This window comes from Rattus norvegicus, chromosome 6 (genome assembly GCF_036323735.1).
Source record: "Rattus norvegicus strain BN/NHsdMcwi chromosome 6, GRCr8, whole genome shotgun sequence".
In the NCBI taxonomy this organism is placed as follows: Eukaryota; Metazoa; Chordata; class Mammalia; order Rodentia; family Muridae; genus Rattus; species Rattus norvegicus.
This window is the reverse complement of record NC_086024.1, coordinates 44,442,678-44,457,903: the sequence shown is the minus strand read 5'-3', so window position 1 is coordinate 44,457,903 and position 15,226 is coordinate 44,442,678. Positions and strand designations below refer to the sequence as shown.

Here is a 15,226-nt window from a genome sequence, read left to right as displayed (position 1 = left end):
AGATCTAAGAAATTATTGCCAGAATCAAGGTCAAGAAGTCCTTTTTCTGTGATTCTTTTATTAGGAGTGTTACAATTTTGGTTAAAATGCATTGAAGTCCTTAATCTGTTTTGAGGTGATTTTTGAATGACATAAAACATGAGGTTCAAACATGTCTTCTGCATGCTGAGATGCAGGTTCCTTGGCACTATTTGTAGGGATGGTTGTCTTTTCTACATTCTATGTTCTTAGAACTTCTTCTAAAATCTGTTCTTCCTGTGTGCTAGCAGCTTCCGGCTACTATGACAAAAGACAGAAGAGAATTAACTTAGAAAAAAGGATGCTTGGTTGATCCTGTTGCACTGGGCTTGTGGTGACATGGCAAATCATTTTAGGACCCTACAGTGGAGGAAGACTGCTCACCTCAGGACAACTGGAAAATAAAGCATTGACCGAAGGATCCAGGATCCTCAGGAAATTATTTAGGGACATCATCTTACCCAATGTTATTCTACTTGGTCCTTTCTTGTAATGGTTTTACTCTCTCCCAATTACAGTGCACCAGGTTGATTACCAAGCCTTTGACTTACGTACTTTCAAGGAACATCCAAGGCCCTGCAGAACTGTATATATGTGAGTTAACACATAGGCTTTCTAGTCTGTGCCATATTTGCATGTGTGTGTGTGTGTGTGTGTGTGTGTGTGTGTGTGTGTGTGAGAGAGAGAGAGAGAGAGAGAGAGAGAGAGAGAGAGAGAGATTATAGTCTTACTTTAACTGTTATAATTTGTATTCTGTTTAGAAATAGGGAACTATTTGGAAAATGTGAATCAAACTGTGATGAACTATTATTACTTAACATCTGCTAGGCTCACTATTAACACACTTAAAAATACTTCATAATAGTGGGTATTTTAGGTATTGGTGAGAATGTGGAGAAAACCAGAGACTGTGCACTATTGAGAATGCAAAGTGATGTGGCCCAGTGAAAACTGAGAATATGACTATCACATAATCTAGAAATGTCAATTCTACATATCCAGAAGCATTTAAAACAACATCTCAAGAGATATTTGTATTTCTGCATTAACTGCAGCATTTTCCATAATGGCCAAAATAAGTGAATTGAAAAATTATGCGGCAGTGGATCCATGAACAAGTGAATATGATGTGATACTATATTTATATTGTACAAACTGAATAGCACAATTCTTTGTATCACCTGTGTAGCTTTGTTTTTGTTTTTTAAGAATTGACAATGTATTGCAGACCTAATTGCAGGAACACTGTGGACCTTGCCTGTATGGACACCCCTTTACAATTATTTTTTCTAAAAAAGAATGCCTGCCATTATTATTATATGTTTTCTGCATTTTTCTGTGCTGTGTAGGAATTGAAGCAATAAGTCACAATTTTTTAATCATACCATGGCTCTTCTATTTTGGGAGAATCCCCCTAATGGGGCTGTGGTTCTGAATTTATTGAGGGATCTACCTTATCTTACCTGGAACTCATTCAGAAGACAAGACTGTTGATGGAAAGCCCAAACACAATGTTATCATGGATCAAGGCTTTGGGTAGTCTTTGTGGCAGTGAGGGAAACCAGTATATTTCAAATTTGGGAATAAAGTATTGTGCCTGGATGGTGGATATTGAAAAATCATTTACTTTTCTTCCTAGAAGTATTCACTGCAGCATGTAGAGTCTAACGTGCCATTTTGGAATGGTTTCTTTTCTGGAGCAAGAGATGGAGTCTAATTACTTTCCTGTCTGGAAATTCTGTGGTAGTTTGCTGTGAACTTGATCTCATGCTCGCCATGGCCTAGAAATTGTATGGCAACATGATTCTGATGGGAAGAGATACCCAAGTTCTTTCAGCTGCCAAAGACCCAGAAGTTTAAGCTTTTCTAGTCCAATTAGAACTATGACTGGGTATAGCCCAAGAACTTCAGTCTTATCACTGACTGTTTGCAGCAAAGGGAGAGAAACTCAATTAAAATTATCAATTTGAGCCCAGTTATCATGAAAAGAGTTGACAGGGAAAGGAAATTATTTTAAAGTCACATTGTCTAGGTCAATTTGTACATAGCAATAGGTAAGTGGGATACGGAAGCAGCTTTAAAACTATAAAGAGGGAGTGTTAGATGCGGTAGCCACATCAGTCACAGCACCACACACTTAGCCAACCAGGAAGAATGATGGAGATCCAGGCAGAGAGAGTAGCAGTAAGTCAGAATAAAGCAAACCAAAGGACTCTGTACAAGCACAAGGATTAGAAAACCAGTATTCAGTAGTCATATTTGAATGTATTTTATGCAAAGCCAGACATGAAGGGCAAGTGATATGACTCTGAAATCAGTGCAACCTGAGGGAGGGTCACAGGGAACAGCGTGAAACAGGATGGAATCAAACCCCTCCGCTGTGAAATCTACCAGCATAAAAAGAAAAAAAAGCTAACATACTGGACAAAACCAGTGCTGGGCAGATGATTCACCTGGGAAAGTGTGCTGGTCACACAAGCATGGTATAGTTTAGATTTTCAGCACCCACAAAAGCAAGCCAGCATGGCAGTGATAAGAGCCTGTAATTCTAGAACAGGAATGGGAATCAGAGGCAGAAAGATCCCTAGGATTTGATGGCCACCACTCTTGTCAAATCAAAGGACTCCAGGTTTAATGAAAGACTTTTTTTCTAAAAATAAAATGGTGACCCAGTGTTGAAGGCACCCAATACCACTCAAACATAAATCAACAGTCACACACACACAAAAACCACACAGATAAGCATGCACAGACAGACGAACATACACTACATGAATACACACACACAAAGAAACACACAAATATGCATGTGTACATACTCACATATGCACATACATGAACATGCATTAACACACATGAGTATGCATACATACATGCACACATATTAACATGCACATAAACACATACACACATGAACATGCACATATACTTATGCATACGTGCAAGACATGCACATATACTCACACAAATGCACACATGCACACACTTGAATGTGTATGTATGTACATATACAGAAACATCCACATACATCCACATACATAATATTTTGAAGCTCAAATCTTGAAAACCGTACAATATGCAACACAATTTATTACTTTGAAGAAAATAATCTGGACCAGAAAGGCAAAAGAATTTAGAAACAGCAGACACATTTTCTCCATTCTATAAGCAGCTACATAGGGGATGAGGGGCCAGCTATGAGCAAAGTCTCTTTATAGGCTCCTTTTGGAACTGCATCCTGGGTAATACCAGGAAAGGTCTCAGCCTTAGTTGGAAACTCTTTCCATGACAATGACAGTCATTCTCAAAGTTGAGCAAGCCTGTTCCTGCTCTACCACCTTTTCCAGATGGTGAGGAATCAGAAACAGAGACAGAGATTGATCATAGCAGATGTTTATTTCTAATAACAAAAAACAACACATTGAAAAATAAGTCTTGATGTAGTTTGGTTATCCCTTGAGAAGAGGGAGTGTGGGAAGGCTCAAAAGAGGCAGCCCCACGTGGCCTTTTCCCTGAAGCTCCTTGTTCAAACAATAAATTTCCCTCATGTTACCCAGTGCCGTCTGGGGAAAATGGGTGCCAGTCCAGCAGAGCCTAGGGCACTGGTAGTATACAGCTGTCAGGCCATGTCTATATTGCTAGAACAATCCAATATAAACATAATTTCCCCAGCCACATAAGAAAGATACACTTTGGAATACCCAGAATAAACCCAATTATGATAATAAAATTATACAAAATTGAACAGGAAACATCAACAAATCAGAGCAGTCAATTACCTCCAAGGCTTCTTATGAAAGTAGAGACATAAGAAAGAAACCAGTTCTGAAATGGATGAGAGACAGGCCGGGGAGAGAGGTAGAAGTTCTGTTAGTTGTTGGTATCTGAGAGGCATCAGAGGAATCTCAGGCTACCCTGAGCCATTGCAAAAGTTGGAAACCAGAAGAAATGCAGAAGAAGAAAAGGGAACCTGTGAAGGAGTCATGGAGAAGTTCCTCTGGAACAAATTTTCCATCCAGTAAAAGGGAGTGCTCCAATCCTACAAGATATTTTCTCAGAGTCACTGTATTAATAAAACAGTAAGTGATATCCTGACTTAATGACTTGTCATCCCAACTCCTGGAGAGACCAAGGCAGGAGCATCATAGTTCAAGACCTACCTGAGCTGCAAAGTGAGCTGGAAGGCAGCTCTAAGCAAGTTAGTGAGATCCCATATCACAGTAAGTAAAAAGGGAAATCGAGGCACAGGAGCCACTGGCCCAGCTGTGATGAAGAACTGACCGGCCTGACGTGTTTTAGACCCTGTGTTCTACCTTCAGCACTATGGAAAAGGTTGATAATAAGCTGGCATAAATTAAATCAGTTAGAGGGGAGTATCAAACATCGCAGCCTAGATTAAGTGAACCGTGGCTGAGAGCTGTGGTTACAGCCCAGTGTATTGCAGCAGTAGCCACACCAACCCAGCTATGGAATCAGCGCAAGCCAATGGCTGCATGCAAAGAAAATGTGGCACTTATACACATACACAGTGGATGACATTGCTCAAACATGAAAAACGAAACCTTGCCGTCATAGATGGAAACAGGGGCCTTCATATAAAGGGGGGCAAGCCAGGAACAGAATGACACAATTCATACGGTTTCACTCATGTAAGAGCTGCAGAAGTTAGTTAACCTCACGGACACAGAATGGAAATAGTTCCTCTACTAAAGTAAGGGTACAGAAAAGATAGTTAACAGTACAGAAATACCGACCATAAACTGCAGTCTAGTGTTCTCTAACACAGGGAAGTAGCTACAGTCAGAAACACTTTAGTATGGCTTTTAAAGTGTCAAGAAGAGAATATTCTGAATGCCCCCGACACAAAGAATCCTTAAATGTTTGAGAGAATGAGTGGGAAATTTATCCTTATTTGATCATCATATATTATATAGATATGTCAGAGTATTACATTGTAGTCAATAATGTGTGTAATTATTATGTGTCAATTAATGAACTGCTTCATAAAAAGCAATGTGGTGGATGAGCAGGAGAGGAGGACGCTAAATGGAATGAAGACTGGGTTGTGGCAGCAGAGACTAAGGTTACCAGGAGCCCACTGGGAAGCACAGAAAAGTGACTGAAGTTACAGAGACAGCAGAAGAAGGAAGTTACACATCACAGAAGCAGCATGCAGACACCCACATCCTTGGAATGGAGAGGAGGAAGTGATGGCTGAAGAGCCATCAGCTGCAGAGGAATAATTGCTGACCCTTCTGAGCCGAGAAACTTCCACATACTCACTGGAGAAGGCAGTGCACGAGACTGCTGACATGAATTCAAGCTCATTTCACTTTAGATGGGCTCATTGGGTTAACTTCCAAACTGTAAAAGAGATTCCTAGAATACTACAATTACTAGTTTTGGAGTTGGGAAGATGGTTTGGGGCATAAGGTGCTTACCTATATGAAGTAAGAACTAGAATTTGTATGGTCAGTTCCCACATAAAAGACTGAGCAGGGTAGTGCCCACCTGTAGTCTCACTGCTTGGGAGGCAGAGAGAGGAGATCCTAGAGCAAGCTGACTAGCTGGAGTAGCTGAATCAACAATTCTTAGAGTAGACAGCAAGATACCCTGCTTCTGACAAACAAAGGGTGAGCTCTAAAGATACCTGATGTTAATCTCTGGACTCCATACACATGTGCACACACAAATGCACCCACAACTGAATCACACACAGACACAGCACAGACACAAAGACACACACAAGCACAGACACACTCAGGCACAGACACACACACACACACACACATACACACATTCAGGCACAGATACACACACACTCAGGCACAGACACACACACACACATACACATTCAGGCACAGATACACACACACTCAGGCACAGACACACACACATACACACATTCAGGCACAGATACACACACACTCAGGCACAGACACACACACATACACATGCATACACACACACAGAGACACAAAGACACACACACACACTCAGGCACAGACACACACACACATACACACACTCAGGCACAGACACACACACATACACATGCATACACACATACACAGACACAAACAGACACACATGCACAGACACACAGACACACACATGCACTCATGCATGCACTGATACACACAGATACACACACATGCACACACACACATGCACACACATAGATACACACATTCACTCATGCACAGTCACATACAGGCACTCAGACACATGCAAACACACACATACGCACACATACTGCAGTTTTGTTCATGAACAGTGTATATATTTACTTGCTATCTCTGAAATGAAATCATGCTATATTATTCTGAAAACTTTATTTGTAGTCGAACTTTCTTCTTTGCTTATATCTACTTTTTCTTATTTTTCATTTCAATATGTGAATCATTTTAAGTGAAATGAAGTTTTCTTGTTGTCAAAAAATATTCACCATCGATACTTGCAGGCGATGTGTGCACCGATGAACTCTGTAAGTATCTTTGTGATCCCTCAAGGTGGATTGCGGTACACTAATAATCTTAGGGTCTGGGAGGCTAAGGCAATAGGACTTGGGAACATGGTGGGGAGGGAGCAGTCTATCTAAACAACATAGAAATAAGTAAAACTAAAAAGAAAACAGAAGGAGGGAGAGGGAGTGGGGAGAGAGGAGGAGATGGGAGGGGAAAGCAGAGAAGCTTTTAAAAAAACTCATTGGCATATAGAAAAATGCAAAAATAACCATAATATGCATTTATCCACCAGATTAATAATTACCAGCAATTGCAACCCCCACTGGATCATGGCGAGGGATGGAGAGGTCTTGCTTGATGCTCAAGTGCACAGCACCCAATGCTTATCCACCTCAGGCGATAATGGTTGAGGAACATGCTGAACCTCTGGTTCAGACAGATCACTATTTCCAGATGATTATCCCACACAGTTCAAATCAAGAAACACCAGAAATGCCCAATGGTTCCCCATCTTAAAATGACGCTGCATAAATGAAATCCACAGCAATCCCCAGGGGAGGGATGCTTTTCCTCACTATAAAGAACCTGTATTCCTGGGAATAAGTCTGTTGACAGAAAAGTTGCTTTATTTATTCTCAGAATCATGCGACCAATGTTTAGGTAGGGATCCACAGAATCGCCTTCTGTTGCAGTCTCACGGTTCCATCAGTGTCCTTATATGAGATCCTGTTCATTCCTGCACCATCACATTATATTTTTGCCGAGGATCTTTGCTAGCAGTTTATTGAGATTATTTTCCACAAGAATCAATTTTGGCATTTTCCTCTTCTTCACTTTGTTTTTCACTCTTTCAAATCAAATTTCAATCTTGCACATTACTTCTCCTTATGCTGTATTCAGTGTTGACAGAAAAGAGGGAAATTTGTGTTCACTGCTGCTCCAAATCAATATAGAGACACAAGGGAAAATCAACAAGCAAGAATCTTAGAGACATTTCACAGAGGATTTACAAATGGATATTCTGCATATGAGAAAGCCTGCAAAAAAAAGCCCAATCAAGATAGGAATCAAGAATATGAAGTAACTATAAATATTGATGGCAGAGATATGACTTTGCATGGCTCAGAAAACTTTATGCATCTATTAAAATCAAACATGCATATTTAACAACTGCACAATTTCACTTTTAAGACTATCTAAAATAATTACTCAGATATCTCAAAAGACAGATACAAGGTTATTCTTGGACATGACACAAATATTCTTAGTTTGCTGGGAATAATTGCTACTTTTTGCATTTCACACAATTGACAATGTGTCTGAGTATTTTGTTGTTGTTGTTGCTGTTGTTGTTTTGTTTTGCTTTTCAACTTGACATAAACTAGAGTTAGGAAGAAGTAACCTCACCTAGGAAAATTCCTCCACCAGATTGCCTGTCAACAAGTTTGTTGAGGCATTCTCTTGATTGATGATTGATAATTGATGTGGGAGAGCCCAGACCACCAGAGGTGGTGCTATATCTGGGTGGGTGGTCCTGGGTTGTGTAGCAAAGCAGCTGAACATGCCATGGGGAGCAAGCCAGTAAGCAGCATTCTTCCATGCTATTCCTTCCCTTACGTCCCTTGCTGTGAAACTTTGACCTGGGAAACAAGATGTATAAAACAAGAAAAGACTTTCTTCCACAAAGTGGTTTTAGTCAGGGTTTATTATGAGGATAGAAAGTAAACTAGGACACCATGAAATCCTCTGGTATCATGACCAAGTCTTACCCAACTGCAGCAAGAGACACCATGGGGAGACTGTGCTGGTTACTTGTATGTCAACTTGACACAGGCTAGAGTCATCTGAGAGGAGAGAACCCCAGTTGAGAAAATCCTCCAATAAGATTAGGTTTTAGGCAAGCTTGTAGAACTATTTCTCTCTGTCTCTCTCTCTGTCTCTCTCTCTGTCTCTCTCTCTCTCTCTCTCTCCTTTTTTTTTTTTTTTTTTTTTTTTTTTTTGGAGCTGGGTACCGAACCCAGGGCCTTGCGCTTCCTAGGCAAGCACTCTACCACGTAGAACATTTTCTCATTTTCTTAATTGATGATTGATGAGTCTTGCCTAATGTGGGTCTTGCCATCCCTGATCTGGCAGTCCTGGGTTCTATAAGAAAGCAGGCTTCTCAAGCCAGGAGGAGCAAGCCAGTAAGCTGTGCTCTTTCATTGCCTCTGCATCAGACCCTGGGTTCCTGCCCTGTTTGAGTTTCTGCTTTAACTTACCTCAATGATAGGTTGCCACCTGGAAATATAAGCTGAAATAAACCCTTTCCTACTCAACCTGCTTTTTGGTCATGGTCTTTTATCATAGCAATAGTAACCCTAAAACCAAGGTTCATTATTGAATGAACAGACAGAAAGAAAGGCCCCTTTTCTTAGAGTCCACAGAGTATCTTTATTTATATCAAGTTCCAGGAGCAAAGTAGTGATGAGGGTAGGAAAAGAGGTTATTTTTGGAAAGAAGGGCATTGACAACTGAAGTGGAACCCAGTCCCTTTTGGAAATGTCTCCTACTTCCTCCTGTTTCTGTGGCTAACATATTTATTCCATTAGACCTATTTATTAATCAAAAGAGTCATAGTCTTAAAACTCTATCCCTCTTCTTACATCTAACTGTTCAAAGGCTTTCCAAATGCCTTTATATGTGTATTCTTGGGTGATTTCCAGGGTCACAGTGGAATGACGTGAATTAAGACTTTAAAGCATAATAATTCAACTGAATTTCGCAGCTTGACATGGATTCTTCTGACTCTAATCGAGTCTTTCCTTGTTACTTACTCATAGCTTCACACTGCATCACTCTGTACATAACTTGCTCCCAAGATGAAGCTGATATCAGGTGAAACCATACAACCCATGAAATACCTACTCGTAACCAGGCATCACCCCCGGTTTCAGAGCAGCATGAACAATTCAGTGTTCAAAGAGTTAAGCCTAAGATGACTTGAGAGGTGATATAGTTCAAAGCCCTTGCCAATAACTCTGCATTTTGGGCCGTATGCGCCAAGTGAAATTTCCCTGTGTAAGAAAATGAATGAGGCAAATTACTGGTGATGTCATCAACGTGATCACTGCTAATGACTATTTTACTCTTGGGATTGCCTGGTGCCGCACTGGCAGGGGTGAGGGAGCTCATTTCTACAAATCTCTTTTGATTGTTTGTGAGGCATTTTGCATGTTGTAAAAGCTGAATGTCAGGAGATGATAGATAGATCAGGGCTTGAGTATAACGCAGGGGTGGGGGAAGGAAAGCGTGTTCTTTGCCCTTCTTTGGTGATTTCAAGGGCTTTGCTCCTGGTGATGTGTATTTAAACAATTATATTTTCTCTAAAATAAAAAGTGCAATCATTACTTAATATTATACTATGTGGTTTATTTCCAGAAGTGGGTTGAGAGTTTTAGAATTTGAGGGAAGTAGAAGACCTAATTTTAATGTGACATATCCTGGTCTAGATTTGTGATCATTGTCAATTGAGTGACTTATTACTCTAGAATTAGTGATTATCAAGAGTTCAGGCTTATGCTTGCTCCTACTTTACAAACCATCCTTTTGCTTTCTGCTGCATATAAGCATCTTCCTCTGGGGATGAGAAACACAAGAACTGGGATGGTAAGAAAAGTAAACAAGAGTCACATTGGTAGGTGGGGAGGAAAAGAAAGAAGCCAGCATGTGCAAAGATACTCAAACCATGGCCTGTTGAGAGTGGATATTGTTTGCACCGAGGCATTCTTTCCACCTAGACTGTCTGTTAGAGGTGAGTAACTTGACTGGGTCACAGCCCCATGACACTGACCTCCAAAAGTAGCTGGATGAAACATATCACCGTGTCACTGCAAAACATGATGCCTAGCTTCTGAAGTACCAAGGGCAGAGTCACTCATAGAACAGGAAACAACTGATAGGCAGCTGTGACAGTTAAGGGCAAAGCTAGCTTCAGAAAGTCATAGTGTTCAAGACGAAAAGGTAGTCCTTGGTTGTACTTTTGCTTCTGCCATCTTAAATTTGCCAATAACTTAATTTTTTTTTAAAAAAAATGTATGTGTATGGGTGCAAAGTCAAGTGTGTGTATGTAGGGAGTACTAGAAAGGGTGTCAAGTTCCCTGGAGTTGGACTTACAGGTACTAGGGTGCTGCTACATGTGAGTGCTAGGAACCCGGTTTGGGTACTCTGAAAGAACATTAAGTGTTCTTAAGCACCGAGCCACCACTTTCTAGAAATATATACGGTAGTGTTTTGCTTTGTGAGCCACCTTGGGATGGCTTCTCAGCAAATCAGACAGTGATGTTTTGAGGAAATAACACTGAAAACTGCAAGCTATGCAAGCTTATTTTGGGTGGCATGGATCAGGGTGAGCATTTTTCCTTTCTCCAAAGAGCAAGCAGGTAGATGTGACATAGTCATCCAAAATGGTTCAATACCCTGAAGTTTCCTGTATCCGAAGCTCTTCCTTTTAAAGGTTTGTTTAATGTTTAAAGATTGCATGCTTCCACGTGTGGTTATGTGCACACTAGTGCATGTGTTGACTGTGAAAGCCAGGAGAGGGCATTGGATCCCCTAGAACTGGAGTTATAGGTAGGAGCCACCTGACATTAAGTGCTGGGAGCAGAGCCCAGGTCCTTTGCCAAAGAATTGTGCATGCCTGTGCTAAGCCAACTTTCCAGTTTACTTCCAAAATTTCTATTTGAAGTTCTTGAAAGAAGGAAATCTCTGCTTGATAACCCATCAAGACTTAAGAACGATTGAAAATGGGAGAGGAACATTAGATACACTTATCAATTATGAAGTTCTGACCAATTTTCTGCCACTGAATGTCCCCCCACCAGTTCAATTGAGGCTATAAATATAGATCACAGTTTCATTACCAAGATTTTAAAATACCAAAGAGACAGAGAGGACAATTGTACCGGCACCTGGGAAATTCTAGAATCTTTACAAAGTGAAGAAAAGGAAGATCTCTATTGTCAAGCATATTTCCTCTGTCAAGTGCCATGATTGACATGATAAATATAGTGTTTCTTTTCATTTCCTCATGGCTTCAAGCAGAGTAGACTGTTATCATTTGCTCTGAATGAGAAAATGGATTCAGAAGGAGAGTGAATCAGACAGCTACACAGCTGATTCCTTCTAGTCTTGCTACCTGGAAACCTGGGGCTACTACTACAAAAACCTACCCTGGCTTTTCATGTTCATCTGGTCAACCTGTTATTGTTCTATTTTCCTTGTGTCATGTACCTCTCTACTCAAGCCTCTCCATCCCACTGAAACAGGAAAAGTGGGATTTGGGTAGATGAGTGGGTGTTTCAGTTCATGATGGTCATCTGTGCACAGTTCCCAACTAAGAGAGCTCAGAAGAGCAAAACAAAGAAAAGTGTAGATCTGGAAGGTGGCAAGGTGTGGGACCATGAAAGGCATCCTGGTCCCAGGTTGAGGAGGTTTGAAACCCCACTGAAAGGTTTGGTACACCTTTTGCCTGACTCCCAGGAAACCAGGCTTATCACTAGCCTGCAGCCCTCCATATTTGTGGCCATCAGTCCCATAAGGGAGATGCCCCAAGCCCCTCCATAGGTAGAGGACATGACCACAGGTCACACAGGGTTAAGACAGATCTCCATTAAAATGAGGTACCTAAAGGCCTGGAGGCTTAGCCAATCACCGTTTCTTCCCAGGCACTCCTTCTTGCAAAAAGGTATTTAATCTCAGGCCCACTCTGAGAAGTTGGGTATGGATTTATTCATCTGCTTTCCATGGTGACAATAAACACCTTAAAGCCATGGACTGCTTCTTTTCATCCATATCAGCCGTGGAGCACCAGAGAGAAGGTCTTTGCCTAGAGAGCTACCGTCTAATCTCCCAAAGAAAGCCTCCCTGTGCACCCAGTTGCAGCACCCACCAAGATCAAGCCTACCACTGTTCAACCAAGGACTACTATCCCCTCCCCTTGCGGGGCAGTTGGAGCTCACCCTCCTTCCCCTTCAGCCCTGGGTTAGATCCAGCCCCGCAGGCCCCCACTCAGCTCTCAGCTCTTCTGCAGCATCCCTGCGGCATCCCAGCGGCACCTGGATGACCAAGAAGCTGACAACAAGACAGACCTCAGGCCCATTGCAGACCGGGGACCCCCGAGCCAGCTCCAGCTGTGTCCTGTGCCTCAGACTGTGGTTCCCCACCCCAGGAGTAGTGTCCTAAGGCTTCCCACAGCCCGACACCCACCCGGCAGTGGCATGGGTAAGCATGGTCAATCTTCCCGTGGACACTGGACATTGCCCTCTCCCCCAATAACCCTACAACAAGGTGTGATTCACATGCTAGTTACCTGATTGGAAACAGATGAACAAAACTAGATGTCATCTTATTTTCAGATAACAGACCTATCCTGTGAACAGACTATCTTGTGGCATTTCACAGATGATGAAAAGTACTGATACTGATGCCCAGTTATTAAAATGAAATAGATTTCACTAGTCCATGGTCATAGGCATAAAGATGCTACAAGAAGCTGGCCTTGGAGAGAGTTAAGACTGGCTGGTACCAAATCCTACCTTTGCTGTTTACCTAAGGTTTGTAACCTCAGCAGGGCGTTGTAAGAAATGAAACCTGGCAAATATGAGTGACAGAACCTCAGACAGAATACTAGATCTGAGAACTGGAGCTTCACTGTCCTTCATTAACACACACTCTCTCTCCTTGACTTCCACCCTGAAATCTGGTACCTTAGCCTTCATCATTTCCTGTCCATGACACTGTCCGAGCCCCTTAAAATGTGTCTTTGTTCCTTAATTCTTTCTTTAACTTATCAACTCTTCCGGTCTTTTAAACCAAAAATGTCAGTCATTCACCAGCTCAAAATCCTCCCCTGCTGGACACCCTCTGCTCCATCCAAAGAAGAATTATGAGGATACTCTGCAGAGGATTCAAGGCACAGTGACATCATCATGCCTTTCTGGGCTCACTGATAAATATCCTGCTGACTACCCACTGTTCTCTGTACAGGAAAGCATCTAACTGCTGCCTGGAGTTCTCCCTTCCACCTCAATTTCTTTGTCTATTAATATTCCACTCATAATCTATTCAGGACCTTTCAATGGATGGTTGCTGTGTCAGCTCTCATAGGTCAGGGTGTTTTTTTTTTTCCCTCTGTAAAGCCTCCTGTGGAGACTGCCTCTTCCAAGCTCTTCCTGTACTGCAACTGGGGCATTATTTAACTATAGCAACCACTGCTATAGTTAACAGCTTTCCTGTCAAATGTGTTTTGTGTCTTGACTGGATTCAGAACGTACATCTAGGGACCACTGCCCCTTGGCATAGCATTTCACTCCATACAGACTCTTGACCAATGCTTACTGACTAGATCAATCTGAAGTCATTCAGATTGGCCAGAGTAGATAGTTTCTCAGCCATATTCTACTGCTTATACAGTAATCAGGGCTGTATTTTCTTTTGTTTTATTTGTGAAGAGCTCAAGGCACAGATGCTAGGCAAGTACACCTAAGAAGCCATATCCCCAGACTGAGGTGTGTGTGTGTGTGTGTGTGTGTGTGTGTGTGTGTGTGTGTGTGTGTGGTGTACTGGTAATTATTCTGGGACTTATTGTAATCTATGGAGAACATTAGCACATAATCAAATCCATGATTTAATAGAAACTGAATGGCTCTGTGTTTCTATGGCAGAGATAGAACTCATCATTACAGAAGATGGAAAACATCTTAATTTCCATTCCAGATCTTCTTTAGATGTGACATCCCTAGAGATGTGACAGTCATATGTCTTATGAGGAAGGACTACCTCTCTTCCAGTTGTTGGTAGAAATGTGGGAGATATGCTCCACATGTTACCGCTTTTAGGTGTTCTCTGGGCAACAGAAAGCTACCTTGCTCAAGGTCACGTGTGTCTGAGAATAACCCCCACCCAGTGTCTGATTGAGAGCGTTGGAGTCTGGCTACTATGGCATAATATGCGAGAACTCCAACCATTTTAGCTCTAGTGCTTTCCCTAAGGCTGGCTAAATGTGAGGTTGACAGTAGGAGAGGGCATTGACATTGCAGAGCCATAAGGACAGTTAAATCTTTATTAATGTCAGATGGTGGTGTTAAATTATACAAGTCCAAGAATATATCATGATTTCAGCCAGTGGCAAGAATAAAGTGGCAGGCAAGAAGGCCTTAGTTACAGAGTCAGAAAGATGGTCAACATTAGAAAGTACCCCGTGCTTAAAATACATGGAAAGCCAATAAGGGCAGACCGTATTACATCACTAGATGGAACTGAGGATGCATGATAAGGTAGCTGAAAACAATGACCTCATTGAAAGAAATTCTGATTTTGAAGAGTTCTGTATCTGAGCCAGTGTTTATATTGAGAGCCCATTAAATAAAAACAGACAGAATGAAGAACCCTCACCAGAATGAAATATGCAGTGTGACTGTTCTTCCCCAAAAGGGCTAGTAGCCATTTACCCAAGTAACTTTATATGTAGTGAATAAGGATACTCAAACTGATATTGACACCAGGGCCCCAAGTCTGCACGGCCTCATGTTGGAGTATGGCCAAGCCGCGAGATGGATCCGATTAATGTCCAACTTAATCTATGTGCCTACAACTGTCTTTCTTTTTTCAAAAACTTTTGAAATTGCTCCTCCATAAAGCCAAAATAGTAAAACAAAAGCAACATTGCATTCTGTAGATTGTGAAAAATGGATATCATTCTTGGG

The 15,226-nt window shown here is 41.6% G+C and overlaps 2 long non-coding RNA genes across 3 annotated transcripts in view; one reads left to right on the top strand and one right to left on the bottom strand.

Moving 5' to 3' along the window:
• The first annotated feature begins 260 nt into the window (after window positions 1-260).
• On the top strand, window positions 261-7,085 carry LOC102555864 (uncharacterized). Its single transcript, XR_354695.5, has 3 exons — window positions 261-612; window positions 6,431-6,505; window positions 6,778-7,085. It is a non-coding gene; the product is annotated as an uncharacterized LOC102555864 (long non-coding RNA).
• A 4-nt stretch (window positions 7,086-7,089) lies between these two features.
• LOC134479345 (uncharacterized) overlaps window positions 7,090-15,226 on the bottom strand; it is a 28,405-nt gene continuing 20,268 nt past the window's right edge. Inside the window, exon 3 of one of the 2 annotated variants that reach the window (XR_010052533.1) lies at window positions 7,090-7,522. This is a non-coding gene — a long non-coding RNA (uncharacterized LOC134479345). The remainder of the gene's footprint in view (window positions 7,523-15,226) is intronic. The other variant, XR_010052534.1, reaches the window with a different exon arrangement.